Source organism: Procambarus clarkii, chromosome 92 (genome assembly GCF_040958095.1).
Source record: "Procambarus clarkii isolate CNS0578487 chromosome 92, FALCON_Pclarkii_2.0, whole genome shotgun sequence".
Taxonomy (NCBI): Eukaryota; Metazoa; Arthropoda; class Malacostraca; order Decapoda; family Cambaridae; genus Procambarus; species Procambarus clarkii.
In genome coordinates this window covers 10,585,318-10,598,039 of record NC_091241.1, presented here as the reverse complement: position 1 = coordinate 10,598,039, position 12,722 = coordinate 10,585,318, and the positions used below count along the sequence as shown (strand labels likewise).

The following is a 12,722-nucleotide window of genomic DNA, read 5'->3' as shown; positions in this document are numbered from 1 at the left end:
TATTTTTCATTTGTTTATTCTTATACCTAATGTCAAGAAAAATAACAAATTAGTCCACTAACTAAACTTTAAAATAATTAGAAGTAAAAATGTGGCAGGTGACGCCATTGGAAGTCGACGGTCCAAGCGACAATGTTGAGCGACTTATCCAAGATATAAGCTGGAGAGTGTTTACTGGCATATCCGCCGACGTTAAATGTTTTGTGGCTATTTATACTAGATACTGTATTATTATTGTAAATACGTATTCTACTAATTAATATCACCAATTAAATTTGCAACAATTTAAGCAGAGTAGTGCAAGTACTTACGAACATGTACCTCTTTGTTCAATCTTTGACGGCTTTGGTTACATTTATTAAACAGTTTACAAGCATGAAAACTTGCCAATCAACTGTTGTTATTGTTATAAACAGCCTCCTGGTGCTTCGCAGCTCATTATCTGTTTAATAATTGTAAACAAAGCCGCCAAAGGTTGAGAAAAAATGTACATGTTCGTATGTGCTGGCGTAACTGCTTCGTGAATCTGGCCCCAGGCGACCAGCAGGGGTGTCTTGTTACTAACGCTTCGATTAATAAATCCCAGTGTCCTATTTGCCTTATTACGAACATTCAGGCATTGATCATTTTCTTTTAAATTCTTACTAATCATATCTCCCAGATCCCTTTCGCAATCCGACTTCGCAATCTCAACACCATCAAGCTGGTATCTTGTAACTCTATCATCATTACCTAGCCTCAGAACTTTACATTTATCAGCATTAAACTGCAGACTCGGGTAAATTCAGGTAAAATATAAAAGTATATCTAACTCGTTTTCTTTGAAACGGTCTTAATAATTTGATTTCTGCAAATGAAATTTATCTGAGGGGTCACTGACATATATTGGTCTCGACGAAAGAAAGGATTAGTAGAAATTCTAAGAGAATCAAATAGTTTCCGACTTTCATATTATTTCACCTGTCAGCTAATGATATTAGGTGAACATGCTTGTGCTTTAATTTTATTTAGTAGCCCCTCATATATAATATGGTATTAATAGTAGAAGTAGTACATTGTACTACCTAAGCTTTTAATCAAAACAAAATTCATAAATTCACTACACAATTGAGGTTCTTATTTGCGTCTTATTTCATTGTAAAAGGAGTTAATTTCCAAACAGGGTTGTATAAATAAATCTTATCTTATCTTTGCATTCAATTTTGTACGGTAATTTTTCAAACTTAAAATGTAAATAGCTATATATATATACCCCCTCTAAATGAAAAATGGCCTAATTTAACATATGTGCTAAAAATATTAACATAAATAATTCGTTTGTTAGATAACAAGATATTCATAGCAATAAGGTTTCTTGGAATGGCCTATAATGCACGCAAATACTAGTTTACGCACTTTTCGGGTAGTACGCCTGGAATTTCAAAATGGCGTTCAAACGGCGGTTGGTCCTTGAAGGCTCAGCTGCTTAGTACTGTCGCTGCCACCAACGCGACAACATGTACCGCTGATTTCCGACATTAGCAACATTGCTCCAGGTAAGAGTGATAATTCTTTTTGACATATTTATATCTTATATATACACAGTATACAGAATTATATAATATAATGGGGTTTCGCGTATGGAGTTTGCTTCGAACAATGCCTATCAATGTTAGTTTAGTTCGTTTATTATGCACCCCATACCCATCTTGTGGGCTACCTTAAGGTGCTTCCCGCGGCCCGGTCGTCGACCAGGCATCCTGGTTGCTGGACTGATCAACCAGGCTGTTGGACGCGGCTGCTCGCAGCCTGACGTATGCGTCACAGCCTGGTTGATCAGGTATCCTTTGGAGGTGCTTATCCAGTTCTCTCTTGAACACTGTGAGGGGTCGGCCAGTTATGTCCCTTATGTGTAGTGGAAGCGTGTTGAACAGTCTCGGGCCTCTGATGTTGATAGTTCTCTCTGAGTACCTGTTGCACCTCTGCTGGGCGGTAGTGGAAAGGGTTACAGAGGCACATAATGGGCTCAGGGACTGAACCCCACAATTCATTTAGCTAAGCAAGTTACAATCTTGATGAGCTAGTTACAAAATTCAATATAAGTCGTCACATCAACAATGGGTTCGAGATCGACCTCAAGTACAGGTTCTAAATTAAGCACCTGACATATGTGGAGAGCTAGTGTCACAATTTATGTTTGTCCTGCACACCGCCCCCCATCCAGTGGGCAGCGGTGGATAGGTTACAATCACTCGGTTACTACCTACAGTTAGCAGACTGGGGATATTTGGCTAAAATTTCTGGTAGCAGATCAGGTCCCCCGGCCTGTTCCGATTTTTTTTCAAATTGGATTTTACAATTCAAGTGTTATGTTATTTACTGCTTTAGCAGATAGGCGGTTCCATGGGTTTATAACCCTGTGGGTGAAAATATAGCTTATGTTTTCAGTCCTACACTGCGGCTTGTTGGACTTGAAACCGTTGTTCCTTGTTTGTGTTCCATCTGACCTTTTGAAGTTGTTCTCTGGATCCATATCTTCGAAACTGTTCAATATTTTAATAGGCAGGCGATGAGTCACAATAACGTGGCTGAAGTATGTTGACCAGACCACACACTAGAAGTTGAAGGGACGACGAGTTTCGGTCCGTCCTGGACCATTCTCAAGTCGATTCAAGTCGATATTTTAATAGTTTCGGTGAGATCCATCCTGGCATGCCTAGTTTGCAGTGTTGTTAGCCCTGTGACCCTCAACCGTTCATGGTATGAAACTAGACCTCATTCTGCAATTATTTTTGTCGCCTGGTGTTCAATTTTCTCCATGAAAGGTTGGGCGCGGGGTGGGTTCTCTGTCGGGCTCCAAGTGGGTTCTCTGTCGGGCTCCAAGTGGGTTCTCTGTCGGGCTCCAAGTGGGTTCTCTGTCGGGCTCCAAGTGGGTTCTCTGTCGGGCTCCAAGTGGGTTCTCTGTCGGGCTCCAAGTGGGTTCTCTGTCGGGCTCCAAGTGGGTTCTCTGTCGGGCTCCAAGTGGGTTCTCTGTCGGGCCCCAAGTGGGTTCTCTGTCGGGCCCCAAGTGGGTTCTCTGTCGGGCCCCAAGTGGGTTCTCTGTCGGGCCCCAAGTGGGTTCTCTGTCGGGGCTCCGGGGTGGGTTGTCGGTTGGGGCTCCGGGGTGGGTTGTCGGTCGGGGCTCCGGGGTGGGTTGTCGGTCGGGGCTCCGGGGTGCGTTGTCGGTCGGGGCTTCGGGGTGGGTTGTCGGTCGGGGCTCCGGGGTGGGTTGTCAGTCGGGGCTCCGGGCAAGCTTTAGGTACTCAACTGGCGGGCTCTGGGTGGGTGACTGTTCGGGCTCCAGGTGGGTGTCTGTCCGGCTTCGGGTGGGTTCTTGGTAGGGCTTGGGGGGTGTGGGTTCTTGGTAGGGCTTGGGGGGGGGTGTGGGTACTTGGTAGGGCTTGGGGGGGTGTGGGTACTTGGTAGGGCTTGGGGGGGTGTGGGTTCTTGGTAGGGCTTGGGGGGGGGTTCTTGGTAGGGCTTGGGGGGGGGGGTTCTTGGTAGGGCTTGGGGGGGTGTGGGTTCTTGGTAGGGCTTGGGGGGGTGTGGGTTCTTGGTAGGGCTTGGGGGGTGTGGGTTCTTGGTAGGGCTTGGGGGGGTGTGGGTTCTTGGTAGGGCTTGGGGGGGTGTGGGTATTTGGTAGGGCTTGGGGGGGTGTGGGTACTTGGTAGGGCTTGGGGGTGTGGGTTCTTGGTAGGGCTTGTGGGGGTGTGGGTATTTGGTAGGGCTTGGGGGGGTGTGGGTACTTGGTAGGGCTTGGGGGGGTGTGGGTTCTTGGTAGGGCTTGGGGGGGTGTGGGTTCTTGGTAGGGCTTGGGGGGGTGTATAGGTTCTTGGTAGGGCTTGGGGGGGTGTAGGTTCTTGGTAGGGCTCGGGGGGTGTGGGTTCTTGGTAGGGCTCGGGGGGGGGTGTGGGTTCTTGGTAGGGATCGGGGGGTGTGGGTTCTTGGTAGGGCTCGGGGGGGTTGGGTTCTCTGTAGGGCTCGGGGTGGGTTCTCGGTAGGGCTCGGGGCGGGCTCCAGGTACTCAACTGACGGGTTCCAGTTCACTCAACTGGCGGGCTCCGGTTCACTCAACTGGCGGGCTCCGGTTTATTAAACTGGCGGGCTCCGGGTGTTTGACTGGTCGGGCTCCGGGTGGGTGACTGTTCGGGCTCCAGGTGGGTGTCTGTCCGGCTTCGGGTATGTTCTTGGTAGGGCTTCGGGTGGGTTCTTGGTAGGACTTAGGGTTGGCTCCCGGTCAGGCTCAGGGTGGGCTCTTTCGGGTTCAGGATGGGCTCTCGGGCTTGGGGTACCTCTGTAGGGCTCGGGGTAGGTTCTTGGTCGGGCCCAGGGTGGGTTCTCTGTAGGGCTCAGGGTGTTTTCATGGTAGGACTAGGGGTAGGTTCTCTGTAGGGATCAGGGTGGGTTCTCGGTAGGGCTCTGGGTGGGTTCTCGGTCGGGCTCGGGGCGGGCTCCAGGTACTCAACTGACGGGTTCCAGTTCACACAACTGGCGGGCTCCGGTTCACTCAACTGGCGGGCTCCGGTTTACTAAACTGGCGGGCTCCGGGTGTTTGACTGGTCGGGCTCCGGGTGGGTGACTGTTCGGGCTCCAGGTGGGTGTCTGTCCGGCTTCGGGTGGGTTCTCGGTAGGGCTTGGGGGGGGGTTCTCGGTGGGGCTTGGGGGTGGGTTCTCGGTAGGGCTTGGGGTGGGTTCTCGGTAGGGCTTGGGGGTGGGTTCTCGGTAGGGCTTGGGGCTGAGTTCTCGGTAGGGCTTGGGGCTGAGTTCTCGGTAGGGCTTGGGGCTGAGTTCTCGGTAGGGCTTGGGGCTGAGTTCTCGGTAGGGCTTGGGGCTGGGTTCTCGGTAGGGCTTGGGGCTGGGTTCTCGGTAGGGCTTGGGGGGTGGGTTCTCGGTAGGGCTTGGGGGGTGGGTTCTCGGTAGGGCTTGGGGGGTGGGTTCTCGGTAGGGCTTGGGGGGTGAGTTCTTGGTAGGGCTTGGGGGGTGGGTTCTCGGTAGGGCTCGGGGTGGGCTCTTTCGGGATCGGGATAGGCTCTCGGGCTTGGGGAACCTCTGTAGGGCTCGGGGTAGGTTCTTGGTCGGGCTCAGGATGGGTTCTCGGTAGGGCTCGGGGCGGGCTCCAGGTACTCAACTGACGGGTTCCAGTTCACTCAACTGGCGGGCTCCGGTTTACTCAACTGGCGGGCTCCGGTTTACTAAACTGGCGGGCTCCGGGTGTTTGACTGGTCGGGCTCCGGGTGGGTGACTGTTCGGGCTCCAGGTGGGTGTCTGTCCAGCTTCGGGTGGGTCCTTGGTAGGGTTTGGGGTGGGTTCTTGGTAGGTATTGGGGCTGGGTTCTCGATAGGGCTTTGGGCTGGGTTCTCGGTAGGGCTTTGGGCTGGGTTCTCGGCAGGGCTTGGGGGGTGGGTTCTCGGTAGGGTTTGGGGCGGTGGGTTCTCGGTAGGGCTTGGGGGAGTGGGTTCTCGGTAGGGCTTGGGGGGGTGGGTTCTCGGTAGGGCTTGGGGGGTGGGTTCTCGGTAGGGCTTGGGGGGGGGGTTCTCGGTAGGGCTTGGGGGGTGGGTTCTCGGTAGGGCTTGGGGGGGGGGTTCTCGGTAGGGCTTGGGGGGGTGGGTTCTCGGTAGGGCTTGGGGGGGTGGGTTCTCGGTAGGGGTCGGGGCGGGCTCTTTCGGGATCGGGATAGGCTCTCGGGCTTGGGGAACCTCTGTAGGGATCGGGGTAGGTTCTTGGTCGGGCTCAGGGTGGGTTCTCGGTAAGGCTCGGGGCGGGCTCCAGGTACTCAACTGACGGGTTCCAGTTCACTCAACTGGCGGGCTCCGGTTCACTCAACTGGCGGGCTCCGGTTTACTAAACTGGCGGGCTCCGGGTGTTTGACTGGTCGGGCTCCGGGTGGGTGACTGTTCGGGCTCCAGGTGGGTGTCTGTCCAGCTTCGGGTGGGTTCTTGGTAGGGCTTGGGGTGGGTTCTTGGTAGGTATTAGGGCAGGGTTCTTGGTAGGGCTTGGGGGTGGGTTCTTGGTAGGGCTTGGGGGTGGGTTCTTGGTAGGGCTTGGGGGTGGGTTCTTGGTAGGGTTTGGGGTTGGCTCCCGGTCAGGCTCGGGGTGGGCTCTTTCGGGATCGGGATAGGCTCTCGGGCTTGGGGAAACTCTGTAGGGCTCGGGGTAGGTTCTTTGTCGGGCTCAGGGTGGGTTCTCGGTAGGGCTCGGGGCGGGCTCCAGGTACTCAACTGATGGGTTCCAGTTCACTCAACTGGCGGGCTCCGGTTCACTCAACTGGCGAGCTCCGGTTTACTAAACTGGCGGGCTCCGGGTGTTTGACTGGTCGGGCTCCGGGTGGGTGACTGTTCGGGCTCCAGGTGGGTGTCTGTCCAGCTTCGGGTGAGTTATTGGTAGGGCTTGGGGTGGGTTCTTGGTAGGTATTAGGGCAGGGTTCTTGGTAGGGCTTGGGGGTGGGTTCTTGGTAGGGCTTGGGGGTGGGTTCTTGGTAGGGCTTGGGGGTGGGTTCTTGGTAGGGTTTGGGGTTGGCTCCCGGTCAGGCTCGGGGTGGGCTCTTTCGGGATCGGGATAGGCTCTCGGGCTTGGGGAACCTCTGTAGGGCTCGGGGTAGGTTCTTTGTTGGGCTCAGGGTGGGTTCTCGGTAGGGCTCGGGGCGGGCTCCAGGTACTCAACTGATGGGTTCCAGTTCACTCAACTGGCGGGCTCCGGTTTACTAAACTGGCGGGCTCCGGGTGTTTGACTGGTCGGGCTCCGGGTGGGTGACTGTTCGGGCTCCAGGTGGGTGTCTGTCCAGCTTCGGGTGGGTTCTTGGTAGGGCTTGGGGTGGGTTCTTGGTAGGTATTGGGGCTGGGTTCTCGGTAGGGCTTTGGGCTGGGTTCTCGGTAGGGCTTTGGGCTGGGTTCTCGGTAAGGGCTTGGGGCTGGGTTCTCGGTAGGGCTTGGGGGGTGGGTTCTCAGTAGGGCTTGGGGGGTGGGTTCTCGGTAGGGCTTGGGGGGGGGGTTCTCGATAGGGCTTGGGGGAGTGGGTTCTCGGTAGGGCTTGGGGGGGTGGGTTCTCGGTAGGGCTTGGGGGGGTGGGTTCTCGGTAGGGCTTGGGGGGGTGGGTTCTCGGTAGGGCTTGGGGGGGTGGGTTCTCGGTAGGGCTTGGGGGGGGTGGGTTCTCGGTAGGGCTTGGGGGGGGTGGGTTCTCGGTAGGGCTTGGGGGGGTGGGTTCTCGGTAGGGCTTGGGGGGGTGGGTTCTCGGTAGGGCTTGGGGGGGTGGGTTCTCGGTAGGGCTTGGGGGGGGTGGGATCTCGGTAGGGCTTGGGGGGGGGGGGTTCTCGGTAGGGCTTGGGGGGGTGGGTTCTCGGTAGGGGTCGGGCTGGGCTCTTTCGGGATCGGGATAGGCTCTCGGGCTTAAGGAACCTCTGTTGGGCTCGAGGTAGGTTCTTGGTCGGGCTCAGGGTGGGTTCTCGGTAGGGCTCGGGGCGGGCTCCAGGTACTCAACTGACGGGTTCCAGTTCACTCAACTGGCGGGCTCCGGGTGGGTGACTGTTCGGGCTCCAGGTGGGTGTCTGTCCAGCTTCGGGTGGGTTATTGGTAGGGCTTGGGGTGGGTTCTTGTTAGGTATTAGGGCTGGGTTCTTGGTAGGGCTTGGGGGTGGGTTCTTGGTAGGGCTTGGGGGTGGGTTCTTGGTAGGGTTTGGGGTTGGCTCCCGGTCAGGCTCGGGGTGAGCTCTTTCGGGATCGGGATAGGCTCTCGGGCTTGGGGAACCTCTGTAGGGCTCGGGGTAGGTTCTTGGTCGGGCTCAGGGTGGGTTCCTGTGGCACCTTTATTCTTCACTTGCGATATTCTGCATTTCCTACCATATTGTTCGCTCCACTACCTTACCTTACCTTGAGGTTACCTTGAGGTGCTTCCGGGGCTTAGCGTCCCCGCGGCCCGGTCGTCGACCAGGCCTCTTGGTTGCTGAACTGATCAACCAGGCTGTTGGACGCGGCTGCTCGCAGCCTGACGTATGAGTCACAGCCTGGTTGATCAAATATCCTTTGGAGGTGCTTATCCAGTTCTCTCTTGAACACTGTGAGGGGTCGGCCAGTTATGCCCCTTATGTGTAGCGGAAGCGTGTTGAACAGTCTCGGGCCTCTGATGTTGATAGAGTTCTCTCTCGGAGTACTTGTTGCACCTCCGCTTTTCAACGGGGGTATTCTGCACATCCTTCCATGTCTTCTGGTCTCATGTGATGTTATTTCTGTGTGCAGGTTTGGGACCAGCCCCTCTAATATTTTCCACGTGTAAATTATTATGTATCTCTCCCGCCTGCGCTCAAGGGAGTACAGATTTAGGCTCTTTAGTCGGTCCCAATAGTTTAGATGTTTTACTGGGTGGATTCTAGCAGTAAAGGATCTCTGCACACTCTCCATGTCAGCAATTTCTCCAGCTTTGAAAAGGGGCTGTCATTGTGCAGCAGTACTCCACTCTAGAGAGCACAAGCGTTTTGAAAAGTATCATCATCGGTATTGCATCTGTTATAATATTGTGCAAATTTTGGACCTGGATATTCATACAGTGTTCTATGACTGTTTCTGTGGCACATTTTTTCTTCACTTGCGCTATTCTGCATTTCCTACCATATTGTTCGCTCCACTATGTTATAATACTGTGCAAATTTTGGACCTGGAGTTCAGTCCATGTATACAGTACATGATACCTCTCTTGTCTCCTTTCCAGAGTACATTTTGGGAGCTTCAAATGGTCCCAATAATTTATGTACTTTATTTTGTTTGTGTGCTGAGTATGTCCTCTGTATTCCCTGTGTTTCAACAATCTCTCTTGCTCTGATTTGTTATTTTTGGGAGAGCCCTGTCAGTAGTTTTCTGAGCTTACTTGTCAGTCACTATAGCACTGACTTCATGATTTTCCTAAGGGTGACAACACTTGCATAATTGTCTTTTGTTATTGAATGTAATTTAAATTACATTAATCCAACCCATTGTTACTGGCTAATAGTTCTGATTTTCAAAGTAAATTATCATAATTAAACAAATATACTTTTATTTGCTTGTCACAAATAATTTACTAATTATATTAACATTTCAGGTTGTCCATTTCTGCAGTTGTGATGTCCTACCTTCAAAACCCACAGCCAATGACACCTCCATGGTCCAATATATAAACAGTTCTATATTATCGATTGTTTTTGGTTGAATAAAGCGTAAAGCTTTATTCAATTTTTATTCATAATTAAGTCGTACGACGACATGCTAGAGTACGACTTAATCAAACTAGAAATGCTCTACAAATCAAGGGGCCCAGAATGTGGAATGACCTTCCCAACCATGTTAAAGACTGTACCTCTCTCAACCAGTTTAAGTTAAAAACGAAGATATACCTAATAAATTCCCTATAACCTACCTTACCCTTCTATTGTCAACCAATGTCTGTTTTTCTTTAAAGAGCGCTGTTTGTCGACATAATTGTATTTGTGCTGCTTTTTCATCTATGTTTCCATTTCTTGTTTTCATTCTACTCATTATGCTCAATTAGTATTAAGCTTGTCATTTAAGTTTATCATGCCCGAAACGCTTTGCGTAATAGTGGCTTTAGGCATTGTATGCACTAGCTCTACCTATAAGTCAACCAATCCTTGTAAAAATTTATTTTATGTATGTACCTTACCTAAATAAAATTGTATTGTATTGTATTGAATGGAAATGTATAATTGCCTCACCATACTTGTATTAAAATTGTACTGCTGAATGACAGTGACAATTTTAGTTTTAATAAACTAGCTAATGGTGCCAGGTTTGTATTATGATGTGCAATATGGAACAGTGCCAACATTTGATGATGTGCATGAGTTACAAAATGGCTTGGTTTGTTAATCTTTTAATTTGTGTAGCCTGCACTATATAATTCTTGTGTTATACTCCCATCCAAAAGTTTCTTGTAAGCAGCTTGTCTTTTTTTTTCTTTAACAAATGGACAAATTTGTATTGTCCCATAACATTATCATGTCATTCATGCCAGTGTAAAAGGCAATAGCATGAAGGTCAAAGCTTGAAATATCCTGGAATATGAAGTACCATACGAGTTGATCCTCGAGTGACAACCACATTAGTACAGTAGATAGCCTCCATATTAGACATAAAAGGAAGACTTGATCACCACGTTAGAAATAGAAGAGTGAAAGGGAATTGGGAGTGGAATGGTAGGCAGTCAGTATGGGGGAAGGGAGACTTTTGGAGTACAGTACAGTACTGTCCATTCAGTAGAGCCAGGCTGTCACCTGATCGGATGACAGGCAAAGTTATTAGTCACTAGCACTGATTTTATAGTTTTCTTCGAGGTGACATCAACTGCATAATATCTTTTTGATCATGAAATTACATTAACTCCAACCAGTTACTGCTGGCTAATAATTCTTAGACATAAACGAAAGAGGACAAATCAGAAGAGCATGTTAAGATAGGGCTACCTGAATAGGTTTCAGTTGTGGTTACTTCATCAGAGGGGCGTTCATGGGGATAAAGACAGATTCTACAGTAAATTGTTAATTCCTCTTTTAGGACTGCCTCCTCTTCCATTTTGCTTAGTTATGCAAAGTTGTTGTTTTATGGTTACAAAGGAAACATATCATTCCTTAATTTCTTATTTTGACTGTATCAGAATTTAGAATTTCTAAAATATAGTTACAGGTTGTAAGTACAGTATGTATAACAGTTTATACAGTACTATACTTAGTGTATAAAATATATATTAATGCAGGCCATATGTATTATTGTTAAATATGTACTTTTGTATTTCATAGTAAACCTTTTACCATAATATATAATTATCTTCTCCTTTCAATAGTGCATTTGTCATGTTGAATTATATGGTATATCAGGATTTTATCGGTACTACCTTGTTGACTGCGTGTTCCTCCCGTTACTATACTGTATACAGTATCTCTCCTTCCCATTACAGTATTACGCTGAGATGTATCAGTAAGGTGGTTGGGCTCACTGGCTCAAGCAAAGAATATTCACTATACAATACTATATTGAATATAAATTCAGTGGATTTTGTACTACATGGGAACCTGGTCCAAGATAGGGATTTTAATCTAGCCAGTGACCTGTACAATGAATTTGGCATCTAGATAATGCAGAATTCCTCCAAGACTGATAATTTTAAATTAATATTACTAAAAAATTCAAACAGTGCTTTTTCCATGGGATTTCTGCATCAAATTATGCACAAATGTATGTCCTATCATGTGCACAAATAAAGGGTGAATGCTGTGGATCTTGTTGTCCATTAAAATCTGTACAATAAAGCTTTCAGTCACATGCCATCCCTAAAGTGTGGCGTTGTTTACAATTTCCCATTTAGAATCCTTTCATTAGAAAGTATTTACACCACAGTATTGTATGTCGAACATAAAAAATATTAAATGTATAAAGATATTGTACACAATGTGATAAATCAATGATATAATCTTTAGAGCAGGACAGCACGATCGAACCAATGTTGTGGATAACCACAGATGTGCACCTTAACCCATGGACTAGGATGTGCAAAAAGTTACACGACAGGGGGCCGCCAGGGGCTATGTGGAGTTATTTATCTTGAATAAGTAATTCCACAGCATTGTTGCTTGGACCGTCGACTTTCTATGGCGTCACCTGTCACATATTTATTTCTAATGTCGTTATGAAATTTGATTATTTCAGAATTAAAATAGGTTTATTCATGTTCTGCATTCAGCCCCAACATTATAGTGAGTAAATATACCATATATATTCATTACTTACGTAATGCAAGCAGGCTTTGGGTAGCTTTGGGTAATTCTACGGACCCCCTTCACAAAAGTGAGACCCTCCTATACTCACGGGGGTAAGAAAAAAGAGCAATATGTACAAGTGGACACATAAGGATGTGTGTAGAGCGACACTTTACGTACAGGCAATCCTTACATTAAACGAGGGGTAAGGAGGAGCTAGAGGAATCCTTGGAAGTATTGAAAGCATAATTAATCCATGGCGCCGGACTCGTGTTTTGGGAACACCGGTTTCTCCATATATATATATATATATATATATATGTATGTATGTATGTGTATATATGTATGTGTATATATGTATGTATATATATGTATGTATATATATGTATGTATATATATGTATGTATATATATGTATGTATATATATGTATGTATATATATGTGTGTATATATATGTATGTATATATATGTATATATATGTATGTATATATATGTATGTATATGTATGTATGTATGTATGTATGTATGTATGTATGTATGTATGTTGTAATAACCAATTATCGATATACAGACTTTGGATGGGGGAAGAAGGAGAGGTCCCAGAACATATCGAGGGTGAGAGATTTCTTTTCACTCTCAGTGAAGCTTTCCGGCAGTGACCTGACTGCTAATTGTGACCTGACACTGTATCTACTGATAACCCTTAAACTTTACTATAATGTACCTACTAATTTTCTTAGTTTGCTTACAATGTACCTGTTAACATATTTAAATTTTGCTACAAATTACCTACTTAATATTATCTGTTAGATTAAGGGCCCGAAACGCTATGCGTGTTAGTGGCTTTTCAAGAATGTAAAAACATCAATGCTATGTACTCTCATAAACCCAAAGTACCTTGTTGTATACATATATATAAATAAATAAACTAACTGACAGAAACTGAGAGGCGAAACGGAATTATATAGAAG

The 12,722-nt window shown here is 48.0% G+C and overlaps 1 long non-coding RNA gene across 1 annotated transcript; it reads left to right on the top strand.

Moving 5' to 3' along the window:
- Nucleotides 1–1,023: 1,023 nt before the first annotated feature.
- On the top strand, nucleotides 1,024–11,271 carry LOC138359734 (uncharacterized). Its single transcript, XR_011226028.1, has 2 exons — nucleotides 1,024–1,535; nucleotides 9,084–11,271. It is a non-coding gene; the product is annotated as an uncharacterized lncRNA (long non-coding RNA).
- The last annotated feature ends 1,451 nt before the right edge of the window (nucleotides 11,272–12,722 follow it).